Here is a 16,505-nt window from a genome sequence, read left to right as displayed (position 1 = left end):
TTCTAAGGATCACATGGGCATCTTCCCTGCGTTGTACTTTTCATGATCCAAACTATGCAACATCAGTTCTAATAAGGACTGTCAGTTTATTTACACGGACTAGCTAATAAAAAACTAGCAATGCCCTTGCAAAACTACAATAATGATGTTTTCACCTAAGACTTGTAGAACAAAACTACCCACATCTAATTCCCCTTAAATATCAAAATAGGGGAACAACAATCTAGACTACTGATCCTGTCATAATTTCATCAAAGAGGAAGGGCAGTAATAAAACCTATATATTTATTCATTTTATTAATGCTAACAGTGTTTAAAACAGTATTACTGAATAGCAATTAAATGTATCATTGCTATTTCACAGACAGTTTAGACAGGCTAAAAAAAATTGAGAAAAGGAGAGAGCAACATACATTTTACCTAGCCTTAATTTGTAGAGGAGACAGCCTCCTTCCTCCAATTTGACAGTAGGGAAACCTGAATCAGGTTTCACTTCTGTCAACACTATCAACCCCTATTTGTAGCAACTGGCCATAAACAAAGTTATAGGCGGTACATAGCACTTTTGAGAGGGCTAAAAATCCTTTCAGCAAATGTACAAATTTCATTGCCTCAGCTTTTAAGCATTAGTGCTGTATGCATATGGCAAAGTGTATCTGTTAATCAAAGTTCAGATATACAATTATAAGCAGTGTGCAATATACTTGTCTAATAATATAGAAGTCAGCTATTTGTATTATACCTAAATGTATGCATTTACTGAAGCCTAAGGCAGGTTAAAAGCTACTGTAAATGGAAAAAATGCAGTTTAAATAGTGAAATGTACCCAATTTCGACTTTGATATTTGGGGCACTTAAAAATGAATATTCTATCATTTTTTTACATATTAATCATCCTCAGAATGTTCTCTACAAATTGCAGAGATTGAACATTAGACATATCTCATGTAAATCCTTATCAAAATGATTTTTTTACGCCTGCGCAGAGTGATATTTCATATGCCAATAACCTCATTATGTGATATAACACAACTTAAATTAAATTGTAATGCTAGGAGTTCATAGTATGAGTATTAAGCTTTATAAATATTAAAAAACAAATTTAAAAGCACATATTTCTTAATAATTTTGTTATAATTAATAATGTTTTCTTTTAATAAAACCAATCATTTTTGATAATTCCACATATAAAAAGCAAGCTGCATCCCTTGCCTATCATATTTAGAAGCATTCATTCACAAGACTAGGCACAGAAGCCTATCTTGAAACAAGACAAATGTTTGCGCCACTTTTTTAAAAGGACAGTTATTATTTAGCAACAGAACCAAGAATGTGCTTATGTAAAAGACTTTAAAAAAGGAAATCCTGTTAAATGTTTTCCTGTTATCCAAAATAATGAACCTAATTTTTGTAACTTTAAAAAACAGTAGTCTGAAATGCAGGGTTTCACCCGTGTTTAACTGACAAAATCCTGTATGTGTGAACATTCCTGTCTATTCGTGGCCTACAAAAAAAGACAGCTGTTTCTAAGCTTTTTTTTAGTGTTGAAACGTAAGCACGGTGGCTGTCCATTTAAAACTGAGACATGTCTAATTTTAAAATGTGTGTGCAGTTCAGCAAAATCCAATTTATTCAAATGATGTGTTTGCCTGTTAATATCTAATACAATGTATCTAAGGAAAATGCTTTATAATTGTTTATTTATTTCAAAACACAATTTCGTTTTTGAGGCCTTTTTTATTCCTATTGAATGTGAATTCTAAATTTATCTTTTAATCATTTAGCAGTTTGTACATGTGCATAATTGCTTACTCTATAAATTAAATATTAACATATAGCTATGTTAGCATATCATATGGTTCATTTCTGGATGTTTATTTAATTTTTATTTAATATTAATTAAATGACATTTTGCATAACAGACTGAAGACAACAAGAGAAACCACAAACACACGCATTGAGTTCATTTTAGACATATACAGAAGGGGTTAAACACTCAGAACACATAATGCAGCACACTTAATACCCATTATTTCATAAATAGCGCAATCGCTATTTACTTACAGAAGTTGTAATGTAAAACTACGAACCACAGAAATTTAAACACACATTTTACCCACAGATCAACACTTAGGATAGAAACAAAGGACAGCCCACAGACTGTACTTAACAGCATGCGCGCTAGCGGTTTTCCCGCTGCGCACTGCGATTTTAAAAATCCCGCGTTACGTGACAAGGTCAGCTCATCATCCGCGTAGCGCAGATAACGCTCATGACGAGCTGACCTTGTCATGAGCGTAGAAGGGGTTAAACCAAACCATTTGTAAATACTAGTTGTAAGTCATATTTACAAGAAAAGCTTCTCAATAGTATTCCAAAAGACTGCAAAAAAACAGCCCAACAGACTATTTTATTTCCAAGAAGCCAACATACACTCAATTCACTAGCTTTGTCTGGCAGAGCACCCAAAAAATCGCTCTGCATATCTCCATTCATAAAATTGCGCAGAAAAAGGATCCTTGTATGTATTTTTGTACACATTTGAATTCCATGTGGATAGAGAATCACCAAAGAAGAAATATGTTTTTATACCTAAACCGATTTAGATATTCCCTAAAGGGAGCTGGCTAATTTAATTCACATCTCTCTATGGTACCTTCAACAAGCAACACATTCTTCAATGTATGCTTGAAACAGGCATGCCAAAAATATTGCAGAATATACAAATATTATACCCAAAGTAGTGGTTAAAATACTCTTCGTTCGTTGCACCGTTCAAACAAAATCAGACCGAGAAAAATCTCCTCATTACCTGCCTACACAAATTGCAATTTGCGTATTACATACATACTAATCAAAAGTTGGCCAACACAAATCTAAGCATGCATAAACAGTAAGAATCCAACTATGAATAGAGAGTGTTCCCTACAGTGGTAGGGAGCACACAGTGTGTGTAAAATACCCCTCACACACCAAAAGGACCCTTGGTGTCATGCTTCATCATGGGGGTCTTCGCACCCCTCTGCGGGATGCGGCGTGCTGCGACCTACGGCTAGGCTGGAGCACTTACTTTTGTATCTATGTGTGGTGCATGTGAGGTTTCAAAAAATTATACTGTGCATGAGTGGTCTGGTTATCAAGTGAGTGATAGTAAAGTTTAAAAAGGACCTGGCTCGTGGGGTGGACAAAAAATAATTTTTAATGTGCCCCCGGGCTGGTACTACTAAAAACGTGAAGTTGGAGGTATTTATGCAATATAATGTACATTACCTCCTGTGTGCGTCAACATGTTTCGGAGTGTGAACTCCATCTTCAGGACGGGGTGCACAAATCCCCTACCCTACTCACGTATCTTTAGAAAAATATTTTGGGGATAATTATAGAAAAGTGCAATCTAATGCAGGCTAAATGTACCTACAACTTGAAAGTCGATGGTTTCTGCCACTTGCAAAACCTGAAAGGAAAAAACAGTGGTCTGGTGATCCGTTCCCCATAGTTTGGAAGGTACAGTGACCTGTAAAGAATATATATACTTATATATAGTGTGGACTGCTATCACTAGACACGTGGCCGCATACTATCCGTGATGTAGTGCCCTGTAAAAAAATACCACATACATACAAAAAACGTAAAACACACGCACTATTTGTTAAGCATAATTCAGTTTCTGTGTCATAATTATATCAGGGTTTTTTTGATCTGATAAGTTGGTTAGTTCATACTTGTTTAGACCATCTGGAATGCCTCATGAGCCTCTTAACGTAGGGGTTGTCGTGCCAAACTGCTACCTGTAAGGAATACGCATTTTTAGAATCCCAAATTACTCACATAGTAGTTGGTTGACCTCCTTTGTGGTACCGCTACCATACTCACGATCTGGAGGAGAGATTTGCTCTGTCTTGCCCTGTATGCGGCTCTGCTGTGAGTGCGTTGTCTGGACGTGGGCCTCGCCCTTTTATTGGTTAGTTAATTAACCGGGTAAATTACCGGAAATAGTGCCAGCCTCTATTTGGGTTGTGCGGTTTTTGCTTGTGATTGCGCAAACTAGTGGGCACGCGCAGGAACGAGACGTTGCTCTCCTGCCGGTGCACGTGTCAGTGCGAGATGCTTCTTTCTAGCGTGTGTGCTCAGAGACCCACTGGGATCTGTAAGCTGTTGGATTGGAGAGTGCGCATGCACGTACACAGTTAATACCATTACAGTATTAGTTTCTTGGTAAAGAGGTCTTGATAGGATAGAAATTATGCTCTCTAAAGAGCTGCTTGTCTGCCTGCATGTGTGTAGAATGAATGCTATAAATAATGTTCATCTTGCAGTGAGTCACTCGGCAAAGTTGTTAGATTGGAGATGCGCATGCCCATACACAGTTAATACCATTGCAGTTAATACCATTACAGTGCTTGTTTCTTGGTAAAAAAGGGGGCATAGAACACGGGCTCTCTAAAGAGAGTGTCAGGATCCGTCCACCCCCTCGCCAGAAGGGTGGATCGAGCAGAAGGTGCAAGCTAAAAAACCCTTGTTGGAAAACTTCATTGAGATTCCTAGTGACAGCGCTGCGGAGGTCCGCCATCTTGGGAGTGCGGAAGTCATTCCGTTTCCTGCGTGGCGGTTTACTTTGCAGTTGATTCGAGAGTGTCTGCATATCGCGCACGCGCGCAATTCGCGCTGCGCACTTCAACTGAGGAAAATACCGGAGACGCGTGCTTACCTCACGCTCTCTTCAGAGAAAGTTCTTTTGACCAGAGTTTTTGTGTACAAGGCGGCTGAACTGAAACCTTAAGGAAAGTAACACATTACGCTTTGTATTATAGAAAAAGACTTTTCCTAATTCGCCTTTTTCCCTTCAGTATTGTCAAAGCTGGAAGAATCCCGTTGTCGGAGTTCAGGAGAGAAATTGTGCGGCGGAGTCAGAGCTGGGGAAAAACTTCAGTCAAGAGAAGTTCCCTCAAAGACCTTCAAGTAAGAGTATTATTTTTGAGTTATCTGAGAGAAGTCTCCAGGCAATGAACTAAAGACGCTTTAGGACTCACTTTGGCAAAGAAGCTGATGAGCATTGCGTCAAGAGCCTTACTGAGACATCTTGAGGAGAAAGATTTTGATTAAGAACGTGAATTTCCAAAAACGTGTCCAGAGAGAAAAAACATGAGATGAAAGACTACTTCCTGTGGAGTTTTCTGAAATATTCTCAGAGTCGAAAGACTGTACCTTCAGAATTATAGACTTGAGTTTCACAGATCACAGAGTGCATTGAAGCATTGTTCTAGTCACGAAAATTCCAAAGACCAGAGTTCATTCTTCCAGTGAACCAGTAGTAATTCTCCAGACATCACTTATAGAGAGTGGCTATCTTCCTAGTTTGCTTAGGTAAGACATAGAGGGCATAATAATAATAAGACAGAGTAACTAAAATTTGTTAAGTAGAGAGGGCTAAAGAATTGTCTTTTCCTTTGCAGCGAGTCCAACCTGAGGGCTGTTGAGCAAACCTGACGAGGAAGAAGTCTCTCTTGTTTTGTCTGTCCACTTCCCCTTTCCCTTGCTGGTGAGGACTGAAGACTGTATATCTAAGTGGTCTTGGGTCTTGGCTAGAAGGGGATTGAGGAATTAGCGTCTGTTCCTGAGGGGGCCGAACCAGTGTATCCTTTACGGTTCTGACAGATTGAAGTGCCTGCCTCTATTGAGGAATCAGGTCCCCTCCCGGACAGAATGACGGAAGGCTTCGATTTAAAAACCTTGAGTGAAGTTTTAGGAAGTATGCAGGTACAGTTAAATAGTGCCTTAGAGGAGAATAAATCTTTAAGAGAGGAAGTTAAAAGATCTAGTTTAGAAACCATGCAAATTCGTCAGAGGTTAGAAGGTCTAGCAACGACAGGGCCGTTACCTAGAACCGCTACACCACAGCAGTCATCCTCGTCGGGGGTTTCGACTCAAGTAATTCACTCTATTTCCCCAGTCATTCCTTTGGCAGCCCCAGAGAGGTATGGGGGGGATCCGATGAAGGCCCAAATTTTTCTGACGCAGTGTTCCCTACACTTTTTGTGTCGCCCTGTAATATTCACAGACGATCAGGCTAAGGTAGCATTCATATTGTCTTATTTGACGGGAGATGCGGCTGCTTGGTCAATGTCATTGGTCACCAAAAAAGATCCGATCCTAACCAATTACGAAAACTTCAAGGTGGAGTTTGCTCGAATTTTCGATCGACGATCTTGTGCTCAATCCACTGATAATGAGCTGTTGGACCTTAAGCAAGGAAATCGAGATTTGGTGGGATATTTGGCTAACTTTAATAAGTTGGTAGTGGAAACTAATTGGCCAGAGGAGAAAAGAGCTGCCTTCCAACATTTCGTGAATGACGTGTTGGGGGAGTTTTTGGATCGAGTGGCAGTGGTTTACATTGATGACATTTTGATCTTCTCCAACAGTATGGAAGAGCACATTCCTCATGTAAGAGCAATCTTGAGTAAGTTATTGGAGAATCACCTTTACGTCAAGCTGGAAAAGTGTGCCTTCCATGTCACCAGAGTAGAGTTTTTGGGTTTTGTGTTATCCCCTGAAGGAGTGAGCATGGATGTCACGAAGATCAAAGCAGTCCAGGACTGGCCCTCTCCCAAGTCGGTAAAAGAAGTGCAGAGTTTTTTGGGATTCTCGAACTTTTACAGGAGATTTATCTCAGATTTTTCACAGAAGGTGACCCCCATTACTCGACTCTTAAAAAAGGGAGTCAAGTTTGAATGGAAGGAAGAAGCAGAGGAGGCTTTTCAATTTCTGAAGGATTCATTTACTCAAGCTCCCATACTGTTGCATCCGCGAACCGAAGACCCCTTCTATGTAGAAGCAGATGCTTCTGATCTTGCCATTGGAGGAATTTTGTCACAGCGGCATCCTGATACTGGTCAGTTACATCCGGTGGCGTATTATTCTCGCAAGCTCAATCCTCCTGAGTGTAATTATTCAATCGCTGACAAGGAGCTTTTGGCTGTAAAGAGCGCCTTTGTGGAATGGCGCCATTATTTGATGGGAGCGAGACATAAAGTAACTGTATTTACGGATCACAGAAATTTACAGTTCCTCAAGTCAGCACGAACCTTAACTGCCAGACAATTACGATGGTCATTGTTTTTTGCGGATTTTGATTTCGTCCTTACCTTTCGCCCTGGAAAGAGTAATGCCAAGGCGGATGCGTTGTCAAGGATAGATTCAGCCACCTCAGAGAAAACTGGAAGAGAGGAACAGAGCATCATTCCGGAGGAAAAGATTGTTATGGTAACCACGGCAAGTGATCTGCGGGACAAGGTGCAGGAAAGTATGTCCATTCAAGAAATGCAAGACTGGTCTCAGGAAGAGCAGGGTCGAGAAATCAGAGATGGGTTGCCATATCAGGATCAGCGTTTGTTTCTACCGACATCAGAGCTCCGAGAAAAGGCGTTAGAATCTTGTCATGATCATCTATTGGCAGGACATAAAGGAATTCTCAAGACCACAGAATTGGTGGAGAGGAATTTTTGGTGGCCTGACATGAAACCGCAAATCCGGCAATATGTAACTTCTTGTGAGAGGTGTTTGCGAGGAAAAGCAGATAGGAGATCACCTCAGGGGAAGTTAAGACCACTACCGGTGCCACCTCACCCCTGGCATACGGTATCAATGGATTTGATAGTGGAACTACCCTCTAGTTTAGGCTACACCGTAGTTTTAGTGTTTGTCGATGTATTCTCTAAAATGGCACATTTTATCCCTTTGAAGAAGGTTCCAAATGCACCCACTTTGGCACAGCTTTTTTCCCAACATGTTGTGCGGTTGCATGGAATTCCCAAGGTCCTGGTTTCGGATAGGGGAACTCAGTTTGTTTCGCATTTCTGGAAGGCCTTTACCCACAGATTAGGAATAGACACTCGGTTTTCTACAAGCTACCATCCAGAAACGGATGGCCAAACGGAAAGAGTGAATCAGGAATTGGAGCAGTACTTGCGACTATACCTATTGGATCAAAAGATGGAATGGTCTGAGATGGTGTGGGCTGCAGAGTTTGCTTATAATAACTCTGTTCACTCTTCCACTGGTTATTCGCCTTTCTATATAAATTATGGTAGACACCCTACTTTGATTGTAGAAAAAGAAGAGAGTTCAGTCCCTGCAGTGGATGATATAGTCTCTAGAGTGCAGAGGTCCCTTGCCCAAGTTAAAGAAAACCTGTCCAAGGCCAAGGAATCTTATAAAAAAACATGCAGATAAAGGGAGGAGAGAAGATCCGGTTTTTTGCCCAGGAGAAAAGGTGTGGTTGTCCACAAAAAATTTGAGATTAAAAGCTAATCGAAAATTCCAACCCCGTTTTTTAGGGCCCTTTACAGTGGAGAAAATGTTAGGACCAGTAACGGTTAGGCTACACCTGCCCTCTTCTCTGAAAATTCACCCCACCTTTCATGTCTCTTTAATTAAGAAAAGCCCAGAGCATTTGAGAGTAGGCTTAACTCCTAAGTCAGTGCAGGTAGATGGTGAGGAAGAGTTTGAAGTACACAAAATCCTAGACTCAAGGTTCAGAAGAGGCACACTATACGATCTGGTTGACTGGAAGAATTTTGGTCCAGAGGAAAGATCTTGGGAGCCAAGTGACAATATCCATGCCCCCAAGTTGCTCAGAGACTTCCATAAACTTCATCCTTCTAAAGCCCGGCTGGGGAGAGCATCCTTGGTGGGAGGTACTGTCAGGATCCGTCCACCCCCTCGCCAGAAGGGTGGATCGAGCAGAAGGTGCAAGCTAAAAAACCCTTGTTGGAAAACTTCATTGAGATTCCTAGTGACAGCGCTGCGGAGGTCCGCCATCTTGGGAGTGCGGAAGTCATTCCGTTTCCTGCGTGGCGGTTTACTTTGCAGTTGATTCGAGAGTGTCTGCATATCGCGCACGCGCGCAATTCGCGCTGCGCACTTCAACTGAGGAAAATACCGGAGACGCGTGCTTACCTCACGCTCTCTTCAGAGAAAGTTCTTTTGACCAGAGTTTTTGTGTACAAGGCGGCTGAACTGAAACCTTAAGGAAAGTAACACATTACGCTTTGTATTATAGAAAAAGACTTTTCCTAATTCGCCTTTTTCCCTTCAGTATTGTCAAAGCTGGAAGAATCCCGTTGTCGGAGTTCAGGAGAGAAATTGTGCGGCGGAGTCAGAGCTGGGGAAAAACTTCAGTCAAGAGAAGTTCCCTCAAAGACCTTCAAGTAAGAGTATTATTTTTGAGTTATATGAGAGAAGTCTCCAGGCAATGAACTAAAGACGCTTTAGGACTCACTTTGGCAAAGAAGCTGATGAGCATTGCGTCAAGAGCCTTACTGAGACATCTTGAGGAGAAAGATTTTGATTAAGAACGTGAATTTCCAAAAACGTGTCCAGAGAGAAAAAACATGAGATGAAAGACTACTTCCTGTGGAGTTTTCTGAAATATTCTCAGAGTCGAAAGACTGTACCTTCAGAGTTATAGACTTGAGTTTCACAGATCACAGAGTGCATTGAAGCATTGTTCTAGTCACGAAAATTCCAAAGACCAGAGTTCATTCTTCCAGTGAACCAGTAGTAATTCTCCAGACATCACTTATAGAGAGTGGCTATCTTCCTAGTTTGCTTAGGTAAGACATAGAGGGCATAATAATAATAAGACAGAGTAACTAAAATTTGTTAAGTAGAGAGGGCTAAAGAATTGTCTTTTCCTTTGCAGCGAGTCCAACCTGAGGGCTGTTGAGCAAACCTGACGAGGAAGAAGTCTCTCTTGTTTTGTCTGTCCACTTCCCCTTTCCCTTGCTGGTGAGGACTGAAGACTGTATATCTAAGTGGTCTTGGGTCTTGGCTAGAAGGGGATTGAGGAATTAGCGTCTGTTCCTGAGGGGGCCGAACCAGTGTATCCTTTACGGTTCTGACAGAGAGGCTGATCTGCCTGCGTGTGTGTAGACTGAATGCTATAAATAATGTTCGTGTTTTTAGAGAGCACTTGGCAAATACAACAGGTCTATGACTATGAGTAATTTGATTATGCAATCATGTAGTGTATCAATTCAAAAGGCCCCAAGGGATCTCATCATTGAGGCCTATGACATGCGTGCCAAGGCGGAACACCCAGCGCTGTTCTTTTTCAAAAAGGCCATTCTCACTCTGCAGTTGTTCTATCAAGGTCCATTTGAGGTCATTGATAGAGTGTCCAGCCTCTAGAAAATGGGTAGCCATTTTTGTGGTGCTTTTTTTGCAACAGACGTTGCTTTTGTGTTCACTTAGTCGTGTTTTTACAGCTCGTGTTTTATTTCCCAGCCCTGAGGAAGTTGTGGGTTTTGACCCCATACGATGAAACACGTGTTGGCTGGACCTGGAGAAAGATATTATAATTAAAAATATTCTTGTTGTAACTACTGTGCCTACTGTATGACATGATATGAACCTAACTGGATGTAATGTTAGATGTTGGTGTGATAGGGCTAAACTTATATTGCTCTCTAAAAACACGAACATTATTTATAGCATTATTCTACACACACGCAGACAGACCAGCCTCTCTATAGAGAGCCCGTGTTCGATCCCCCCTTCTTTACCAAGAAACAAGCACTGTAATGGTATTAACTGCAATGGCATTAACTGTGTATGCGCATGCGCACTCTTCAATCTAGCAACTTTGCCGAGTGACTCACTGCAAGATGAACATTATTTATAGAATTCATTCTACACACACGAAGGAAGGCAGACCAGCAGCTCTTTAGAGAGCATATTTTCTATCCTATCAAGACCTCTTTACCAAGAAACTAGTACTGTAATGGTATTAACTGTGTACGCGCATGCGCACTCTCCAATCCAACAGCTTACAGATCCCAACAGGTCTCTGAGCGCACGCACTAGAAAGAAGCATCTCGCACTGACACGTGTGCCGGCAGGAGAGCAACGTCTCGTTCCAAGGCATGCCCACTAGTTAGCGCAATCACAAGCAAAAACCGGACTACCCAAATATAGGCTGGATACTATTTCCGGTAATTTACCCAGTTAATTAACTAACCAATAAAAGGGTGAGGCCCATGTAAAGACACCGCACTCACAGCGGCGCCGTGTACGGGGCAAGATGGAGCAAATCTCTCCTCCAGATCGTGAGTATGGTAGCGGTCCCACAAAGGAGGTCAAGCAGCTACTATGTCAGTAATTTGGGATTCTAAAAATGTGTATTCCTTACAGGTAGCAGTTTGGCACGACAACCCCTAAGTTAAGAGGCTCATGAGGCATTCCAGATGGTCTAAACACGTATGAACTAACCAACTTATCAGATCAAAAAAACCCTGATATAATTATGACACAGAAACTGAATTATCCTTAACAAATAGAGTGTGTGTTTTATGTTTTTTGTATGAATGTCTTGTATTTGGTATTTTTTTACAGGGCACGACATCACGGATAGTATGACACCATGTGTCTAGTGATAACATCCCACACTATATATAATTATATATATTCTTTACAGGTCACTGTACCTTCCAAACTATGGGGAACGGATCACCACACCACAGTTTTTTCTTTCAGGTTTAGCAAGTGGCAGAAACCATCAACTTTCAAGTTATAGGTACGTTTAGCCTGCATTACATTGCACTTTTCTATAATTATCAAAAAGAAAAATTTGTAATGATACGTGAGTAGGGTAGGGGATTTGTGCACCCCGACCTGAGGAAGGAGTTCACACTCCGAAACATGTTGACGCACACAGGAGGTAATGCACATTATATTGCATGAATACCTCCAACTTCACGTTTTTAGTAGTACAAAACCGGGGGCCCATTAAAAATTCTTTTTTGTCCACCCCACGAGCCAGGTCCTTTTTAAACTTTACTATCACTTACTTGATAACCTCACCACTCACGCACAGTATAATGTTTTGAAACCCTCACATGTACCACACATAGATACAAAAGTAAGTGCTCCCGCGTAGCCGTAGGTCGCAGCATGCCGCATCCCGTAGAGGGGTGCGAAGACCCCAATGATGAAGCATGACACCAAGGGTCCTTTTGGTGTGTGAGGGGTATTTTACACACACTGTGTGCTCCCTACCACTGTAGGGGACACTCTCTTTTCATAGTTGGATTCTTACTGTTTATGCATGTACTGATAGGGAGAACGAATCCAATAAACTCTCTCTCACTCCCCCTTTTTGTTACTTTTTTAACAACACAAATCTAAGCCACAGTAAGTGTCACTAAACTACCTTACCACTCCAAGGCATCAAAACCAACAGTAAGAGCCGCAGAACGACTCTTACCAAACAAATGGTTGTCCAAATTCTAACTGCCAAGTTCTGAATGACCTAAAGGTTTCTTTTTTTTTTAATACTCACACCAAAAAGGTTCTAAGTCAGGGGTAAAATCATGTGGAGGATCAAAATCAGGAAGACCAGAAATATACCAGGCTACAGAGACAGAGAATCCCCAGAATCTCTGTGCACAGAGTACCTCCTTAGTAGAGTCCTGTCCTGTCCTCCTCGGTAGATTTCTGTCTCCTGACAAGATCACTCCCTCAGATAGCCACTTCTGATGAGGTCCACGTTGGAGCGCCACATAAAGAACATTGAAACCTGAAACAGGGGTCCCACTGATACTTGGTCCTTTTAAACAAACAAAGAAGAAATTGGCACAGAAGCTGAAATATAAAATAGCATCTTTAATAAACTCAAATGAGTGAGGCTACGTCACACAGAAGTATTAGCAACTGAATGAGCCAGTCTGAGGAGTACAGAAAACAGAGGCTTTATATATGCTTAGGGTTACATACTCGGTACAAAGGGGGTGGTGATGGACGGAGCATCGGAACCAATCAAACACTCACACCCAGTCAACAGATCTGGGTTTAATCCATCACCGTTCTTTAGCCCACTCTGCCACCCCAATTTAGACATGGCCATATGCAAATCAGTCTGACCCTGTGTCTCATGGGAACAGTCCAGCCCGAACTGCCAAGCCATGCCTTCCCTGGACCGGAAGCAAGCCTCCTAGGACCGGTTGCTGGCATTACAGCCGTCTTCAGCCAGGCTTGCTTGAATCCAGTGGCAAAGTGAGCAAGGGTCTCACGTCTGAGCATACCCTGCCAACTTATGGCGAACAAAGCGGTACAAAGGGGGTGGTGATGGACGGAGCATCTGAACCAATCAAACACTCACTCCCAGTCAACAGATCTGGGTTTAATCCATACCATTCTTTAGTCCACTCTGCCACCCCAGTTCAGACATGGCCATATGCAAATCAGTCTGACCCTGTGTCTCATGGGAACAGTCCAGCCCTTACTGCCAAGCCATGCCTGGACCGGAAACAAGCTTCCTAGGACCGGTTTTTTGCATTACAGCCGTCTTCAGCCAGGCTTGCTTGAATCCAGTGGCAAAGTGAGCAAGGGACTCACGTCTGAGCATACCCTGGGTGGTGTGGAGTGCAAAAAAACAATGGATTTAGGGCCAGATCTCTGTACTGGGGTGAATGTATGACATTGTTCTGCATTCTGTCCATCAATTGTTGTTTTTGCATTTGTCACCCCGAGTGGGATGGGTATGCTCAAACGTGAGTCCCATGCTCTCCACACCACTGGAGTCAAGATATCCTGGCTGAAGACGGCTGATAGCCAGAAACTGGTCCTAGAATGCTTGATTCCGGTCCAGAAAAGAATTGGCTTGGCAGTTCGGGCTGGACTGTTCCCATGAGGAACAGGGTCAAGGCTGATTTGCAAATGGCCATATCTGAACTGGGGTGGTGTGGAGTGCAAAAAAAATGATGGATTTAGGGCCAGATCTCTGTACTGGGGTGAATGTATGACATTGTTCTGCATTCTGTCCATCAATTGTTGTTTTTGCATTTGTCACCCCGAGTGGGATGGGTATGCTCAGACGTGTGTCCCATGCTCTCCACAACACTGGAGTCAAGCTATCCTGGCTTAAGATAGCTGATAGCCAGAAACCGGTCCTAGGAAGCTTGATTCCGGTCCAGAAAAGACATGGCTTGGCAGTTCGGGCTGGACTGTTTCCATGAGGCACAGGGTCAAGGCTGATTTGTATATGGCCATGTCTGAACTGGGGGGATGTGGAGTGCAAAAAAACGATGGATGTAGGCCCAGATCTCTGTACTGGGGTGAATGTATGACATTGTTCTGCATTCTGTCCATCAATTGTTGTTTTTGCATAGGGTTACATACTCAGCATAAGACCAAGGGGCAGTCCTGGCTCATGTAAGCATGCCAAATGACTAAGATGGGCATACAAGATCTGCTTGCTCAACAAAATGGGAGGAGAGTTACTTCTCCATACCGCAGCAAAAATAGCCTGACAGTTATACTAGAGAAGCAGGTGCATTCTACTAGCTAGGCCCTTCTGGGCATGTGCGAAGGTTGAAGATGCTAAACATAGTTTGTCTCTAGGCAGACTACAAGAGCAGTTAACTGAAAGGTAGGACAGAGCACATGGCAAACAAAATGGCTGCCAGAAATACAAAATGGCTTTCACAAAGCGGATAAGACAACTTCTAAATACAAGATGGCTTCAGCTAAATGCTAACCCATTGCTGTCAATTTACGACACAGGGAGGTAAACATATTAATGTCCGATATACTGGGTGATGTTTGCCCCCGACTACCTCTGGATTGTTTCCATCTATGTCGTTTTTTAAATCCAATTGTAGGCAAGGATTGGAAGCAGTGAGGGAGGGCACCCGGGGCGGTGGGGTTATCTGGCATAATGGTCTGGTTTCTTTGGTTGCATCTGCCGCCAATGTACTAGTCATAGATGCAGGTTCTTGCATGACAACAGGGCCCCCATCAGCCTCCCCAGTCTCCTCCTTGTCATATTTAGCTTTCACCCCCTGTAACTGCTCACCTTCTTGCACTGGCAGATTCTTTAAGCCGGATGCTGCACACAAAAGTTCCAAAACAGAAGGCTCATTAGTAGAAGGCAATGCAGTGCGATTTTTCTTCTCCTCTGCCTTGTCACTCCTGGATACCACAGCCCCCACAGTTGGTTTTTTCACCCATCCTTGTCGCGGTTGGGCTCTGGATTAGATGCTTTGAGAGACATACCTGCAATTGCAGCCACGCCAGACCTCGTTTTTCCTTTGACCGCAGTAGCCACGGGGATTATTGGGGCCATGGTGATACTACTGCACAACGGGGAGCAACCCAAGCAAAACTGGCAACACTTCCCCTGTTCTCCGCCAGCTGTCAAGACTAGCAGAGAAACAAGGAGCGCTCTAGCCAGCTCAGTACAACACAGCACAGCTACCTACTGATTGGTACCGTCGTGAAGACTCAGGTGAGTGAGAAGCGATCCTGCTCTATCTAGATCCCACATTCCGGTCCACTTTTTCCCTTTCTCTTTGATTTCCTCCCCTCGTTAAAATTGTTGCTACTTTATAGAGTTTTACTCAGCGAATTAGCTGGCATCCTCATCCAAAAAGAATTCAACCTTGATTGCGGGTCTTTTGCGATCCATTTACTGCCGGTTACTCCAATTCCTGCCATTCTTTCAGTTTCAAGTCGAGACATGGTTCAGGGGCAGCCGAGTGACCGACTCACTCAGTCGCCATCTTGCCTCTCTCCGCAAACGATCTATTCATGTGCATTTATTTTCAATGGTCCAATAACTATGATTATTTGTTTTGTTAAAATATTTTGCATACATAGAGCCCCACTGCAAGGAATCAGCATGTTTTACAAGGAAGTCTTTTGAAGCATTTCAGATTTGTTCTGAAGCTTGGCAGTGTAAAAATAGAGAGCAGAAAAGTGATATGAGAGTATGATCATATAACAGTATTAGCTTGAGAATGAGGATAAACATAATTGTGTGATAGCAAATGGAAGCTGGTTTGCGGGTGCAGAAAATATTTACAGGGGCAATTGTTACTCACATTTGCCTTAGCTTTTTCAGTGAAACAACATTAGGATTTGAGGATGTTGACTTGAAGGTGCCTATTGACAAACACACTTTAAGTATATAATGTAGTTCTTCTTTAGTCATTTTTACTTACTCTTATGTGTCTTTATGTATTCACTACAAAATATCTAAAACTGGATAAAATAAGACTATTCAGGGAATATTCATAGCTAGTTAGTTCAAAGAGGAAGGACTTTTCCCTCTTTCCACTCTTAGTAATAAGGTGTTTAGTTTTTCAGGAAGGTTCCCAAAGGCACATACTCTCATACATCCTTTAGTAGCTCAGCCACTCAGAGTATTAAGATGAGCAGTGTAGCTGTGGGGCATGAGAGCTTGCAAGCAACAACATATGAAAAGATAATAATATACATTTATTAGTCAGCAGAAGCACAAACGGTCTGGGGATAGACAGGGGGCCATTAGCTGTGTGTGATGAGTTTTCAGAGAATATTGGTAACACTGTTATTGATTTCTTGATACAGGAGATGTCAAGTTAGACAGTGTATGTTGCAGGTTTCAAATGACAACTTAACTGATGGAACAGTCTAATGTCAGATGTAACGATTGCTTCAATCTCAGAGATTTGAAGATAATGCCA

Source organism: Lissotriton helveticus, chromosome 1_1 (genome assembly GCF_964261635.1).
Source record: "Lissotriton helveticus chromosome 1_1, aLisHel1.1, whole genome shotgun sequence".
NCBI classification, from domain to species: Eukaryota; Metazoa; Chordata; class Amphibia; order Caudata; family Salamandridae; genus Lissotriton; species Lissotriton helveticus.
Note: the sequence above shows the minus strand (reverse complement) of the source record.